Raw genomic sequence first — 15212 nt, 5'->3', positions numbered from 1 at the left:
CTATTTTCCAAACTCATTGTCCTAGTTGAATCACTCACAAAAGTGAGAGAGGGGTCCTCCTTAGCCAAAGGGACAGGACACCAAATTGACAACAAATCAAAACAGCAATTTCCCTTTGTATTGTTTTCAAGCACACTATCAATAACTAATTCCACATCCATACCAACACACCAATATCACCAGGGAGTGTCACAAGTTCACCAGAGTTATTATATAAGTATTTTATTCAATACATTCCAATAAAAAATCATACAAAACTACATTAGGTAAAAACATATCACTTATTGCAGCATAGATTAACTTCCGTAATGGAAAATCACATACACAGAATCATACATATAAAATACAATATGGGAGAGTGTAGTAGACATTAAGGTTTTGTCATTTTTGGCACTAATTCAACAACAATTCCATGATCAAAACATCACTATGTTATACTGAAACAGTGGTCCTTAAATAGAACAGTATGGATAAGATAAATATAGACTTGAATCAGTGCTATATTGAGAGTGTCCAGCCGGACAACCAATTTAATAAATAAATAAAGGCAAGACAAAAATAGGAGCCCATCAATAAAGTGGGACACAGTCCTGCATCCTACACAAACACATGACAAATACATTTAGACAAAAAACATTTCAGGCAAGACAAAAACAGCTTGTGGAATTTAAGGATAAGCGTTGGACTTTGAAGGCGTTAAATTTACTATTCCCATTCCATCTCTGCAACAGAAGGGAAAGCATTGGACTTCAGAGGGGTAAGATTTACTAGTCCCACTCCGGTATGTGCAACAGTAGGGAAAATGTTGTACTTCAGATGGATTACATTTACTATTCCTACTTTCTCTCTTCAGTTGGTGCAAAAGTAGGGAAAGGGTTAGACTTCGGAGGGATTCAATTTTCTATTTTCACTCCAGTCTGTGCATCAGTTGGGAAAGCATTCGACTTGGGAGGGGTTAAAATTAAGTATTCCTAATTCAGTCTGTGCAACAGACTAGAAAAGCATAGGACTTCGGAGGGATTACATTTCCTTTTTTCACTCCAGTCTGTACATCCGTAGGGAAAGCATTCTACTTGGGAGGGGTTACATTTACTATTACCACTCCAGCCTATGCAACAGTAGGAAAAGTGCTGGACTTTGGGGGGATTACATTTACTATTCCCATACTAGTCTATGCAACAGTCGTGGAAGGGTTGGATTTGAAAGGTGTTAAATGTACTATTCCCACTTCAGTCTATATGACCGGAGAAAATATCATTGGAATTTGGAGGCGTATGCTCTACTAGTATTTTCACACCAGTCTGTGCAACAGGAGATAAAGAATTGGACTCCAGGGGGGGGTAAAATGTACTCTTCCCACTGCAGTCTGTGCCACAGTAGGGAAAGCTTTGAACTTCAAAGGGATTCAATTTACTATTCCCACTCCAGTCTGTGCAACAGTAGGGAAAGCGTTGGACTTTGAATGGGTTGGTGTTAGACTTGACATCTTTGGTGTATTTTCCCCTGACTTTTTGCTTCTACCTCCTGTATTTATGGTGTTGTGCTGGAATTCATTTCTGCAGGCTTGGATGCTTTGGGCACTTTGCCACTGCTGATCAGTGTAAAAATGCGAGTGCTCCCTGTGTAAATTGTTGTTACAATTGGTTCTCCATGATTGGCATATTTGATTTATTGGTAAGCCCCTAGTAAAGTGCACTGAAGTGTGCCAGGGCCTGTAAATCAAATGCTACTAGTGAGCCTGCAGCACTGATTGTGCCACCCACATAAGTAGCTCTGAAACGGTAACTCAGATATGCCACTGCAGTGTCTCTGCCCAGTTGTTAACTGTCATGTTGACTTGGCAAGTGCACCAACTAGCCAGGCCCTAACCTTCCCTTTTCTTACATGTAAGGCACCCCTACGGCAGGCCCAAGGTACCGTCCTCGGCAGGGTACAGTATATGTGAAAGATAGGATATGTACTGGTGTGTGTGAAATGTCCTGATAGTTAAATACTGCCAATTATATTTTTCACTATTGAAAGGCTATCTTGCCCCATAGGATAGAATGGGAGTTTATTTATAAAATCTAATAAATATAACTTCCCATTGGGACAATATAGAGGAATACATTTAGGCTCTCTGAACTCAGAATTTAATAACACATCTTTTAGTAAAGATGGTTTTTAAATTGTGTGTTTGAAAATGCCACTTTTAGTAAGTAGGCATTTTCTTGTTTAACCATTCTGTGTGCCGCTACCTGTTTGTGTATTGACTGTCTGGTTTTAAAGTGACATGGACTGGGGTTGTGCATTCACTGTAGACAGCCACAGGGGGGGTTGAGGTGTGCCTGGCCCTTCCTGGATGACTGAGACCTGAGCAAAATAGCCCTTGGCTGAGTTTAGAGTAGTGGGAGGAGATTGTTTTGCACCTAAATAGGGTCTGCCTCTCGTGCACAATTCTTTCTCCACCCCCTGTGGTCATACTGCACCAGTGAGGACAGAACTGGTTTGGGCTGGGCTCAGAGACCCTTGCACAAAGAGATCAAAGACATTTTGGGGTGTATGTATTAGACCTAAAACCACTGGACTTTAGAATACCCTGGAATCAAGATGAAACTTTGCCAAGGATAAGAGGTGGAGAAACTGGAGGAGGAGTACTGCCCATTTGCTGTGTGCTGTCTGGGGTTGGCTTGCAGTAACTGATTCTGCCAAGGAGAGGACAAGGACTTTAATGTGTGCTGTGTACCCCCTGTGTGAGTAAGCTCTCCAAGGGATTGAGTAGAGCTTGCCTCCTGTTCTGAAGTCTCAGTGACATGAAGACATCACCCCCAGCTTACCTAAACTTCCTTGCTGGGAGTTCTGACCTGCCAAGAGGTGCCTGTGACTGTGTTGAACCTCTGGAAGTTGTTCCTACTGTTGGAGCTAGAAAAGCAACGCAATTACAAGAAAATCAACGCATCACTCTTCTTGCAGCTATTTTTTTCTGACACAGCACCGCTGTGCCAGAAGAATCTCCATGTATTGCCGCGCACTACCAAAACCGACGCAGTACCTGTCGCAGCTGCAAGAACCGACGCATCGAGGGATCGCGGCTAAAGAAACCGATGCAGCACGGCTCGACGCCACCACATCGGTAGCTGATGCATCCCAGATTTCCAAGCATCGTACCTCTGCGGCAAGCTTTCCTGACGCATCACCCGCAGACCACATCCATCTCGGAATCGACGCTTCACTTCCCCCTCCAGATCGAATTTGATGCATCACTTCTCCTGCATGCTGCAGAACTGTTGCATCGCCTCCCCGTGGTCTCAGGAACTGACAAATCTCTTTGTTTATCAATGCTTCCCATCTCTGTGGCTGTTTGGCCTTGTGAATTTTGGGGCGACTACACGTAGTTTTCTTTGGGCCAAGTTGTTTAAAATAGTCATATTCTTAATAGATGTTGTTGGATTTTTGTTGTTTTGGTCTTGTTGAGTTTAGATAAAAATACTTTATTTTTTCCAATGTTCCAAAGTGGTGTGGTGTTCACTTATGGTGTTATCACTGTATTACTGTGTGTTTTGAGTGCAAATACTTTACACACTGCCATTGGGATAAGTCTGTCTGCTCGTGCCAAGCTACCCAGGGGGTGAGCCGGGGTTATCTAAAGTGTGCATCCCCCTTACCCTGACTAGAAGCAAGGATCTCTATTTGGACAAAGGTACCTACCTTTGCCAACCAGAGACTCAATTTCTAACATAGATTTACTATTCTTACTCCAGTCTGAGCAACAGTAAGAAGAGCATCGGACTTCGGAGTGTAAAGATTTACTATTCTCACTCCAGCCTGTGCAACAGTAGGGAAAACATTGCACTTCAGAGGCGTTAAATGTACTGTTCCCACTCCATTCTGTGCTACAGTATGGAAAGATTTGGACTTCAAAGGGGTTACATTTATGATTCCCACTACAGAGAGTTCAACAGTAGGAAAAGATTTGGACTTCGAGAGGGTTTGATTTACTATTCCCTCTTCAGTCTGTGCAAGAGAAGTGAACACGTTGGACTACAAAGTGGATACATTTACTATTCCCACTCCAGTCTGAGCAACAGCAGGGAAAGCATTGGGCTTCAGAGCCGTAACATTTACTATTCCCACTCCAGTCTGAACAACACTAGGCAGATTGTTGGACTTCGGGGGGAATGCATTTAGTATCCCCACTCCAGCTTGTGCAACAATATGGAAAGTGGTGGACTTCAGAGGGGTTAAATTTACTGTTTTCTCTCCCCTGCCTGTGCATCAGTAGAGAAAGCCCTGGACTTTGGAGGGGTTACATTTACTATACCCCCTACAGTTGTGCAACAGTAGAGAAAGCAATAGGCTTTAGACGTATAAGCTTTACTCTTCCCACTCCAGTCTGTGCATAGAAAGCATTTGACTTTGGAGGGTTTAAATTTACTATATCCACTCCATTTTGTACACTAGTAAAGGCATCAGAGTTCGAAGAGGCTACATTTACCATTCCCACTCCAGTCTGTACAACAGTGGGGAAAGTATTTGACTTTGGAAGGGCAAGCTTCACTATTTACACTCCAGTCTGTGCCACAGTAGGGAAAGTGTTGGACTTCGCAGGAGTCAAATTCACTATTCTTGCTCCAGTCTGTGCAACAGTAGTTCGGAGGTGTTACATTGAATGTTCCCACTCCAGTCTGTTCAACAGTAGGGAACGCTTCAGACTTTGAAGGAGTTAAATTTACTTTTCTTACTCCGACCAGTGCAACAGTAGGAAAAATACTTGACTTCGGAGGGGTAACATTTGCTATTCTCAATCCAGTCTGTGCAACTGAAGTAAAAGCATTGGACTATGAAGGGGTAAACTTACTATTCTCACTCCAGTCTATTTAATAGTAGGGAAAGAATTTGTCTTTGAAGGGGTTAATTTACTATTCCCACAACAGACAGTGCAACAGTGGGGCAAGCATTGGACTTCGAAGGGGTAACATTTACTATTCCTTCTCCAGTCTGTTCAACAGTAGGCAAAACATTGGACTTCAAAGAGGTAACATTTATTATTCCCACTCCATTCTGTGCAGTAGTAGGAAAAGCGTTGGACTTTTGAGGCGTTAACGTTTATGTTCCCACTCTAGTCTGTGCAACAGCAGGGAAAGATTTGGACTTTGAAGGGGTTAAATTTACTATTCCCACTACAGACAGGGCAACAGGAGGTAAAGCACTGGACTTCGGAGGTGTAACATTTACTATTCCCAATCCAGTCTGTACAACAGAAGTGAAGGCGTTGGACTGCAAAGGGGTTACATTTACTATTCCCACTCCAGTCTGTGCAACAGTCAGGAAAGCATTAGGCTTCAAAGGGGTAACATTTTCTGTTCCCACTCCAGTCTGTTCAACAGTAGAGAAAGTGTTTGAGTTAGAAGGTGTTAAATGTACTGTTCCCACTTCAACCTGTGCAACAGTAGTGAAAGCATGGGACTTTGGAGGGGTAAGATTTACTATTACAAATCTAGTCTGCAACAGTAGGAAAAGGATTGGACTTCATTGAGGGAAAGGTTCAATATTCCCCTCCAAACTGTGCAACAGTAGGGTAAGCGCTGGACTTCGGAAATAATTAAATTTACTATTCCCCCTTCAGCCTGTGCAACAGTAGGGAAAGTGTTGGACTTCTGAGAGGTCAAATGTACTTTTCCCAAACCAGCCTGTGCAACAGTAGGGTAAGCGTTGGACTTCGGAGTCATGATATTTGCTATCCCCACTCCAGTCTCTACAGCACTAGAGTACGTGTATGACTTGGAAGGGGTTACATTTACTATTTCCACTCCATCTGTGCAAAAGTACAGAAAGCATTGGACTTTAAAGGGGTTACATTTATTATTCCCACTCCAGTCTGTGCAATTATACTGGAAGTGTTAGACTTCAGAGGAATACATTTACTATTCCCACTTGAGTCTGTGCAACAGTGGGGAAAGCGTTGTGCTTCAGTGGGGGAAGATTTACTATTCCCACTCCAGTCTGTGCAATAATAGGAAAGGGTTGGACTTCAGAGGGATTACATTTACTATTCACACTCCAGTATGTTCCACAGTAGAGAAAGTGTTGGACTTCAGAGGGGTTAAATTTACTTTTCCAACTGCAGTCTGTGCTACAGTAGGGAAAGTGATGGACTTGGAAGGGGTTACATTTAATATTCACACTCCAGTCCTGGCAGCAGCAGGGAAAGTGTTGCACTTCAGAGAGGTAAATATTGCTATTCCCACTTCACTATGTACAGCACTAGGGAAAGCATATGACTTGGAAGGGATTCATTTAACTATTCCCACTTTAGTCTGTGCAAAGTATGGAAATCGTTGGACTTCGAAGGGGTAACTTATACTATTCCCACTCCAGTCTATGCAATAGTGGGGAAAGCATTGGACTTTAAAGGGGTAAGATTTACTGTCTCCACTTCAGGCTGCGCATTAGTTTGAAAAGGGTTGGACTTTAGAAGGATTACATTTACTATTCTAAATCCAGTCTGTGCAACAGTATGGAAAGCATTGGACTTTGGAGGTGTTAAATTAGCCATTCCCACTCCAGCCTGTGCAGCAGTGGAGATAGCGCTGGACTTCAAAGGGGTTAAATTTACTATTCCCACTCCAGTCTGTGAACAGTAGGGAAAACGTTGGACTTCAGAGGGATTTCATTTGATTCTCACCCAAGGCTATGCAATAGTAGGGAAAGCGTTGGACTTGGGAGGGATTAAAGTTCCTATTCCCACGTCAGTCCGTGCAATGGATAAGGAAAGCGCTGGAAGTCAGAGCGGTTAAATTTACTATTCCCACTCACGCCTGTGCAACATTAGGGAAAACGTTGGACTTCGGAGGGGTTAAGTTTACTATTCCCAATTCAGTCTGTGCAATTGTAGGGAAAGCATTGGAATTTGGAGAGGTAATATTTACTATTAACACTCCAGTTTGTCCAGCACTAGAGAAAGCATATGACTTGGAAGGGGTTATATTAACTATTCCCACTACAGTCTGTGCAACTGTAAATAAAGTGTTGGACTTGGAAGGGTTTAAATGTACTATTCCCACTCCAGTCTGTGCAATAGCAGGGCTAGTACTTCACTTCAAACACATTACATATTTGAATAACCCTATTAATTTGAAACAAATATAAAACTCTTAATATGAACATTACTAATTAACCAAAAAATATACATGTGAAAAACAAAAAGCAATGAAACAATTTACAGAATTTTAGAAATGTAATAATTAATTATTTGTTCATTTATTTATTTATTACTTAATTAATGTCCCACAATATACTCCCACAAACTTAGCTGTGAACACTTAAAATATAACTAAACTAAGTATAACACAATTTCCATAATTAAAAATGAATTAACTAATGAATTAACAATGAATTATTTGTCCATGAATTATTACTTAATTAATGTAACACTCTATACCGCTACAAACCTAGCAACCCGCAACTAAAACATAATGAAAGAAAACAATATTTTGAAATGACCATAAATATTTATCAATTTAATAATACATAAATAATTGATTGTTAATTAGTACTTAATTCACTTCCCAATCTACAACACTGACAGCCCACACCTAAAACATAACTAAACTAGTTATTACACAATTTACATAATTAACTAGTTATTACACAATTTACATAATTAATTATAAATTGAATAATTAATAATACATTAATTGATCATTTACTATTCCCTAGCTAAATTTCCACCCTATTTCCCTACCAACACAGCAGCCTGCACCTAAAATATAACTACACAATATAATTATTACACAATTTACATAATTAATAATCAATAAAAAAAATATTATGTTAACAATTAATTATTTTTTACAACTATATTATCGAAAACAATATTAATAACAATGATATTCTCAACAGTTATATGACATTCCTGAAAAACCTAATATTCTTGAGAAAGAGATTTCTGCATCACTATATTTTTGTATCACAATATTCTTTTACAATATTTTTGTACCTCAATATTAACAACTCAATATTTTGTTCAAATACTGTCACCGGTTGCCCTTTTAAAAAGACGTTAAGTCGTAAATTATTACTCAGACTCAAACTGAGTGGGATAGAGTGGGAACATTATAAAGTTACAATGACTTCATCATCACAATCAATAGAAAAAAGCATGATCCGTCAGGTGACAGAGACACTAGAGCTACCACTCAGGCCATGCAGAAAGGTACAGAGACCAATGAGTTTCAGGCATTATGAATATTTGTTAGGTGGCTCTGTTCTTAAAAGTTCCTATATCAGATGTCATACACTTAATGAAAAAACAGCTCTAGCCAGAAATACCTACTGCCACCAAGGAAATAACATCTCTGCACTAAGACCTAATTACATGTTCCCCAGTTGCTGTGCCTACAGGAATATTTTGATTCCAACTTCTTCAATTTCTCATTCTCTGGATGTTGGTATTTTGGGATACAGAGAAACTGCATAATTTAAGTTTTGCTCCTGAGAGTTCTCTAAAAAGTGGACAGTTATCCAGAGAATCAGGAATATTGCACCCAAATTCAACAGCAATTCCCTATTTTTGTGTGCGAAGAGTCATTAGGTTATAGCTATTCAGCCACTATATCTGCAAACTTGCAGGTCCAATGCTTTAAGACATGGCTAAATCTGTATATTACTCCACATCGTATTCAACAATGGGGTGGGGTTGATGTAGTAAACTGTCCTAGATGTGGGGAGTTTGCTGTGGATAGTATTCACATGTTCTCATCCTGCCCTTGCCTGACTCCACTGTTAAATGAAATTGGACAACGGCTAGAACTGATTTTTGGCCATAGGATACAATTGTCACCACAGGTCATAATGCTGGGAATAGGCGATACGGATCTGTCTGAACCAGAGAGGAAGCTATTATATATTGCTATGGCCACATTGAGATTGTGTATTGCAACAATATGGTTAGATCCTGCCCCCCCCCAAATTTTTTTGAATGGTTTAGTAAATTTATAAACGTACGGAAGTGGGAACTACTGATATTTAAGAGGAAAGGCCCAAGGACTCGCAGAGAAGGGGAATTGATTTGGGAGCCATTAATGAATTGGCTGAATTTATAGATTTATAAGAGGAGGTAATCATAATAGAATTTGAGATGATATCAAAGTTGCTTTCTTCTTGATCAAGTTTGGGCAGTTTTCTTTTTTCTGTGTATTTTCTTTATTGTGCTTTCCGTCCTCCTGTAGCGGTTTTGGGGGGAGGGAATGGGAGGGGGGTGGTGGAATACAATTAAAAAGTGGGCAATGACATAGACATTGTGGATTTTGTTACTTTTTGGTATGTAATATCGTTAATATGTCTTTTCCCAATATAAATCATTAAAAAAAAAAATTAAAAAAAATCCCTATTTTTGCTTAATTCCCACCCAGAACATTAACCAGCTTTCAGATTTAAGGAGCGCTGTGACCTATTAACAAAGGTAAATCTACAAGTATATAGTTACTCAAGCATTAATCTATTGCTGCACCTGAGGGTAAATCTACACTTTTAACAATTCACCATTTCTGAGTGTAGATCTACAGCTAATTGTAGACTTCTAATCCTTCACCTCCTGGTGGAGGCTCTTACAACAGGACTTACTAGTAAAAAGTTTCACACGTAGTTGGAGATCTCCGACACAGTGGCAAAGATCTTCTATAGGAAAGTGCAGGTAAAAGTATTAAAGTTTATTAGTCTGTAAAGAATTATTAAAGTGGTTTAATAGAATATTAAAATCATTGAAAATATTTATTTTAAACCTAGAACTCTTAAAATTAAATGTTACAGTACAATAACTTATTACTTGAAATTAGATGAGTATTAAATAATGAATTGAAATATATTTATTTAATTTATAATATTATTTCTTAAAGAATGAGCCAATGACGTGCTCTGCACTACCTCTATATGCACAACTTCTGGAATTTTTCCATCAGAAATGTGAGGAAAATGTGTGATTTTAGACAAAGTTTGTGGTTTGCAGTGCATTGTGGTAAGAAAACTTCATGAAATCCCTGAAAGGCACACCAACATAGGGCTTTGTTTGGTTTCTAGCTTTCAAAAATGTCTGAGTTTAGTAGGATTGCCAGGGTGGCGGTCCAGCCCAATACTACAGCTACTACCATCGCAAAACAGATCATTTTATTTTACAGGAAACATTGATGTCTTCATGTTTTTGTTTTGGAGTCTATATTGTCAAGAGCACTAGGTCGATCCACACAACTAGAGTTGATTTTTAATTATGAATAGTGTGGCAGTGCTGGGTGGTAGGAAGGTTCTGGTTCCCCACAGATTCTGTACTTTTCTGTAACAGAAATGTGCAAAAAATTGTACATTTAGGCAACGTTTGAAGTTTGCCGAACATTGTGGGTAAAACAACCTTGTGGGTAACACGTCCTTCACACCTCCCTGGACTTCCCATGGGGTCTAGATTTCAAAAACTTCTGGTCTAGTTAGTTCCCTGGGTGGTGACTGACCCAGAACCCAAACAGCATTAATACCCTCATCAGCAAACAGGTAATCCTTTTGACAGGAAATGTTGATGACTCCACATTGAGTTTTGAGGCCTATTGTGTCCCAAGCCACACATATGGTGTAGTGTCTCAGAGGAAGTATGGAAACATTGGGTAATAAGAATTTTAAGGATTCCCCACTGATTCCCGACATTATGGTCACAGAAATTTGAGGAAAATGTATGATTTTCTGCATAGGTTGAGGTTTGAAAGGCATTTTGGGTAAAACAGTCTTCATGGGATCTAAGCCAGGCACTCCACCCTGGACTCCCCTGGGTATCTTAATTTTAAAAATGTCTGCGATTGGTAGCTTTCCATGTGTAATTGCCCAGCATGAGCCCAGATGCCACAACTATCTCCACTTCCAAAAGAGGAAACTTTTGTGATAGGAACATCAGTTTCCATGTAGTGTTTCAGGGCCTTTGTGTCACCGGCACTAGACCAAGTCAAACAAGTGGCATAGCATTTATTTGGGAGAAGTAGGTGTTGACAATCCTCAGCAGCTAAAGGTTTTAAAAAACAACTACAGTAGAATCTTTATTTTGAATATGAATTAAATACTGGTAAAAGTTATGTGTAAAATTAGTTTAAATTATTTTTACTTTTTTTTAAAGTTGAAAATGTAAATTAATTTTATTTTTAATGCATGATTATTGTTAGGTTTTAAACTAACATAACTATTTATAGATACATATCTTTTTAACATTAAAAAATATATTTATATATACATACATGTATATGTATATGTATGTATATACATATATATATATATTCACTGAAAAAAACCAAAGGTTTCAGGGACATTATAGTTAGGTTCACATTTTTCCCACACAAAACCACAGAAATTCAGCAGCTACAGTTATATTTATAGGTCTGAGACATTAAAGGCCCCTGAAATCCCACCCCGTGGCCAAAATTAGCACAGAAGGGCCTCCAGTGGACAACACAGCCCGTGGCCAATTCCAATAATAAAGAGTAGGGGGACATGCAACCCGCCTCAGGAGCCATCAAAGGCCCCAGGGGCCCGACCCCAGAGCTGAATGAAAAAGGGGATTCTCCAGGACCCCATCTCCCAGGGTCACTAAATTCTCTAAAACAGATGCCCTCCCTCACTGAGTCATTAATAGTCCTGGGGACCCCATCCCTCGGGGGCCAGCTCACTATCAATGTCCTCCAGATCCCACCCCGGTACATAGCAGTTTCCCTACCAGTACCGGCATGGGCAGAGAAACCTGTGTTTGCTCCTGCTTGGCAGGAGAAATTTTCAGTCTCCCAACAAGAGGGAGCAAACACAAAGTCTGCTCCCAGCTGGTTGGAACTTTAAAGAAGCCCCCGCTGGCTGGGGGCACACTTTTGATCTGTTTACCTGCCCACACTGATGTAGGCAGGGAAACAGATCAAAATATTGCATAAATATTGCATATGCCAGGGTCCAAACTGGGGTGGCGTAGTGGCCAAAAGAACAATGGATTTAACCCTGATTTCTTGAATGAGGAGAGTGTTTGAATGATTCAGCATTTCATCCATCATTTATTGCAGTTACACTTTTCGCCCTAAGTGGGACGTTTATGTCCAGATGTGGGTGCCTTGCTCACTGTGCCACTGAATTCAAGCTAGCCTGTCTGATGAGGGGTGACATACCCTGAAACCTGTCTCAGGATGCTTGTTTCTGGTCCAGGGAGGACATGACTTGGCAGTTCGGGCTGGACTGTTCTCACGAGGGACAGGTTCAAGACTGATTTGCATATCGCTCGGTCCAAACTGGGGTGGCGTAGTGGGTAAAAGAGCAATGGATTTAACCCTGATCTCTTGACTGGAGGAGAATGTTTGAATAATTCAGCATTCCGGTCATCATTTGATGCAGTTACAGCATGCTGCCCATGCCTCTTTCCCCTCTGATCTCTGTTGTTCATGTGCATGGCCCTGCCCCCTTCCTATTGCTTACCATGGTCCACTGTGCTGCACTACTGTCCCACTTGCCCTGTGCAGTGTATTGTGCTGCTGCAACCCCCAAACCTGCCCAGTAAGGTCAGTTTCGCGCCCCTGCCCATCTCCCTTTTGCCCTCTGTTATCTGAGTCCATGTTCCTACCCCATACCTTCTGACCTCTGTGATCCAATATACTATGCTTGCCAACATTTTGAACTTTGCCAGAGGGAGAATTTTTTTTAAAACCTAGGGAATTGATTTTCCCCATTGACTTACATTGAAAAAGAGGAGATTTTAGGAAGGAGACACATAAAATAAAACCCTTTTAATGAAAACATTGGGAGTCTCCTGTCTGATTTGTACAGCCTCTTCCTTCTGCCCTCAATGGTCTGCCGTATAGTGCCAAAGCCTCTCTTGCCTGCCCTGCATGGCTGGTTTGTTGCCTTGCCTCCCTTTCCCCTGCCCTCCGTGGTCTGTTGTGCTGCCATTGCCCCTTCCGCCTGCCCAGCATGGTCTACTTGTTGCCTCTGCACCCTCCTCTCTGCCCTAAACCAACCGAGTCTGTGCCCCGGACCGCTCCCTCGCAACAGTATTCTAATGAACAAATAGATTTCTAATATTTTATTTTTTCTACCAAAGTGTGGCATGCCTGACATCATCTTGATATGATCAAAACAATTCCCTTAGAATTTATGGTTAGTGCTTTAAAAAAACTAAAATTAGGACATATTTCTGAGTTCGCAAATAGCAACAAAGCACTTTTAAATGCCATCTTGATGTTTTTTATCCAGTTGATCACTTGATTATATGTTACACTTAGGCGAGGGAATGTGGTGTTATGGCCAGAGCCCTAGACTTTGCAACTGTGGAACCAGGTATGAATTTTGGAGTCAACTCGACATCCTGTGACTCTAGGCAAATCACGTAATCTCCCAATGCCTGAAACCAAAATAGTGTAAAGCCTTCCAATATCTTCGGGTCAAGTCTGCGCTATATAGAATTGCAAAGAAACAAACAATATAGGTGTTTTGCACACTTCTGTCATTGGGCTATAGTTGGGCTACATCTTGGTGATATTTGTTCTACATTTCGGCTCTCTTTTCTCTGGTGGCCTTCTTGGGAGTCTTATTTGTTATGAAGCTCCCTAATCTCATCATTTAAAGGCAGTATCCTCAGTAGACAATGCTTTCAGGTTTCCACTTTGACTCTATCAAGATGACATTCAGATGTGTCTCACTTCTGGCAAGAATTCAGGTTATTAGCACTCCAGTTACTCATTAGAACACTGTAGAAAAGCTGCTTATCACCACAGAGTTAACTAGCAGTCTGCTGCTGGTGTTGAAATTGAATGTTTCAGTCTCAATGTCAGAATGCGTCAATGAAATAGAAGATGAAGATATTTGAGAACTCACTTAAAATGTGTCCTCATTTTTCTTTCTACAGCACTAACCATATTTTCCATGATTAAATGAACCCCCTCATTTTGTTCCTTTCTAAATGAAATAATCTAAGTTTTACCAGTTTGATTCAATCAAGATGGCTTCAGGTGTGCCACACTTTTGTCTTAAGTAAGACTATTAGCTTTCTAGTTGTTCTTTAGAACACCCTGGGAGGCTACAACAGAACGCAAGGGTATCAACTGACAGGCTGCTCATGTTGCAAGTACATGATTTACTAAGAATGTCAGGCTTCATTCTCATATGGCTGAGGAAGATAGTGTGAATTTACAGAAAATATGCGCTCATTTTAGTTCTGGAACACCTTTCATAACCTCTATGGGAAAATCATAAGAAAACAGTTTGTTTTCTTCACAAAATGATTTATGAAATCTCAGAGGAAGGCTTTTTCACAGGGTAAAATCACCTCCGAACACACCACAATTCCTAAAATTAGTATGGTACCAACAACAAATGATTCATATTGCAACTAAGACCTGTTTTTATCCTTTATATGTTCTCCTTTTTGTGACCCTCAAAACCTGCCATTCACTACAATACATTTCATTGGGGACCAGGCATCAGAGTACTGTAAGTGCTGCCACAGCCTGCTGTCCATGTTGTGGCCAGCCAATAAAGGGGAAGGGGTCCATTTGGGACCTGCATATATGCCCTTTGATGGTTAGGTGTGCTTACCCTGACCATTTACACTTTTTTTCTAATTCATTTTCAGAACACAGGGAAAAAGTCCCTCAGTCTTGTAATGGCTGCCAAAGCATATTGTTTAGGTTGTCGCCAACTAATCAGGTGTCACTAGTCTCCTTTACATTGGCCAATCAGAGCATATGTGAACACAAACTCCCCAGATCTACAAACTTCTTTGTCCTTTGATATCTAAAAAACTACAGAACCGAATTACATTAAATAACAAAAAGAGCTACCTTTCTGCCAACTTTGGTTTAATTTAGTCCAGAGGTTCCGGCTGTAGTAGTGCTCAAAATTCCGCTGGAAATTAATATGGGAAACCCACTTTTATTGACCGCCCTTTTTTCTCCACCCCCACTAGACGGATCACCCCAAATATTTTCCATGGACAATAAGACCTACTGACACACATGTTTTGGAAACTTTCGTGAAGATTTGTCAACCGGCGCCAAAGAAATAGGCAAGTAAAAAAACAAGCTTTTTCTATGGAAACTAGGTCCTAACTATAAATACCTACTGGCACCATCAATATGCAACTTATATATATTTATGAAAATTTTCTCACCAATAATTTTACAGCAAATGTTGCAGTGATATTGTTGGACTTGGCCCTTTTTGCAGGGTCATCC

The 15212-nt window shown here is 40.3% G+C and overlaps 1 protein-coding gene across 10 annotated transcripts in view; it reads right to left on the bottom strand.

Moving 5' to 3' along the window:
* The window catches only part of IKZF1 (IKAROS family zinc finger 1), a 314542-nt gene that overhangs the window by 213417 nt on the left and 85913 nt on the right, over window positions 1-15212 (bottom strand). The gene's annotated exons all lie outside the window — the stretch shown is intronic.

Source organism: Lissotriton helveticus, chromosome 4_1 (assembly GCF_964261635.1).
Source record: "Lissotriton helveticus chromosome 4_1, aLisHel1.1, whole genome shotgun sequence".
Lineage (NCBI taxonomy): Eukaryota > Metazoa > Chordata > Amphibia > Caudata > Salamandridae > Lissotriton > Lissotriton helveticus.
This window is presented reverse-complemented; position numbering and strand designations above follow the sequence as displayed.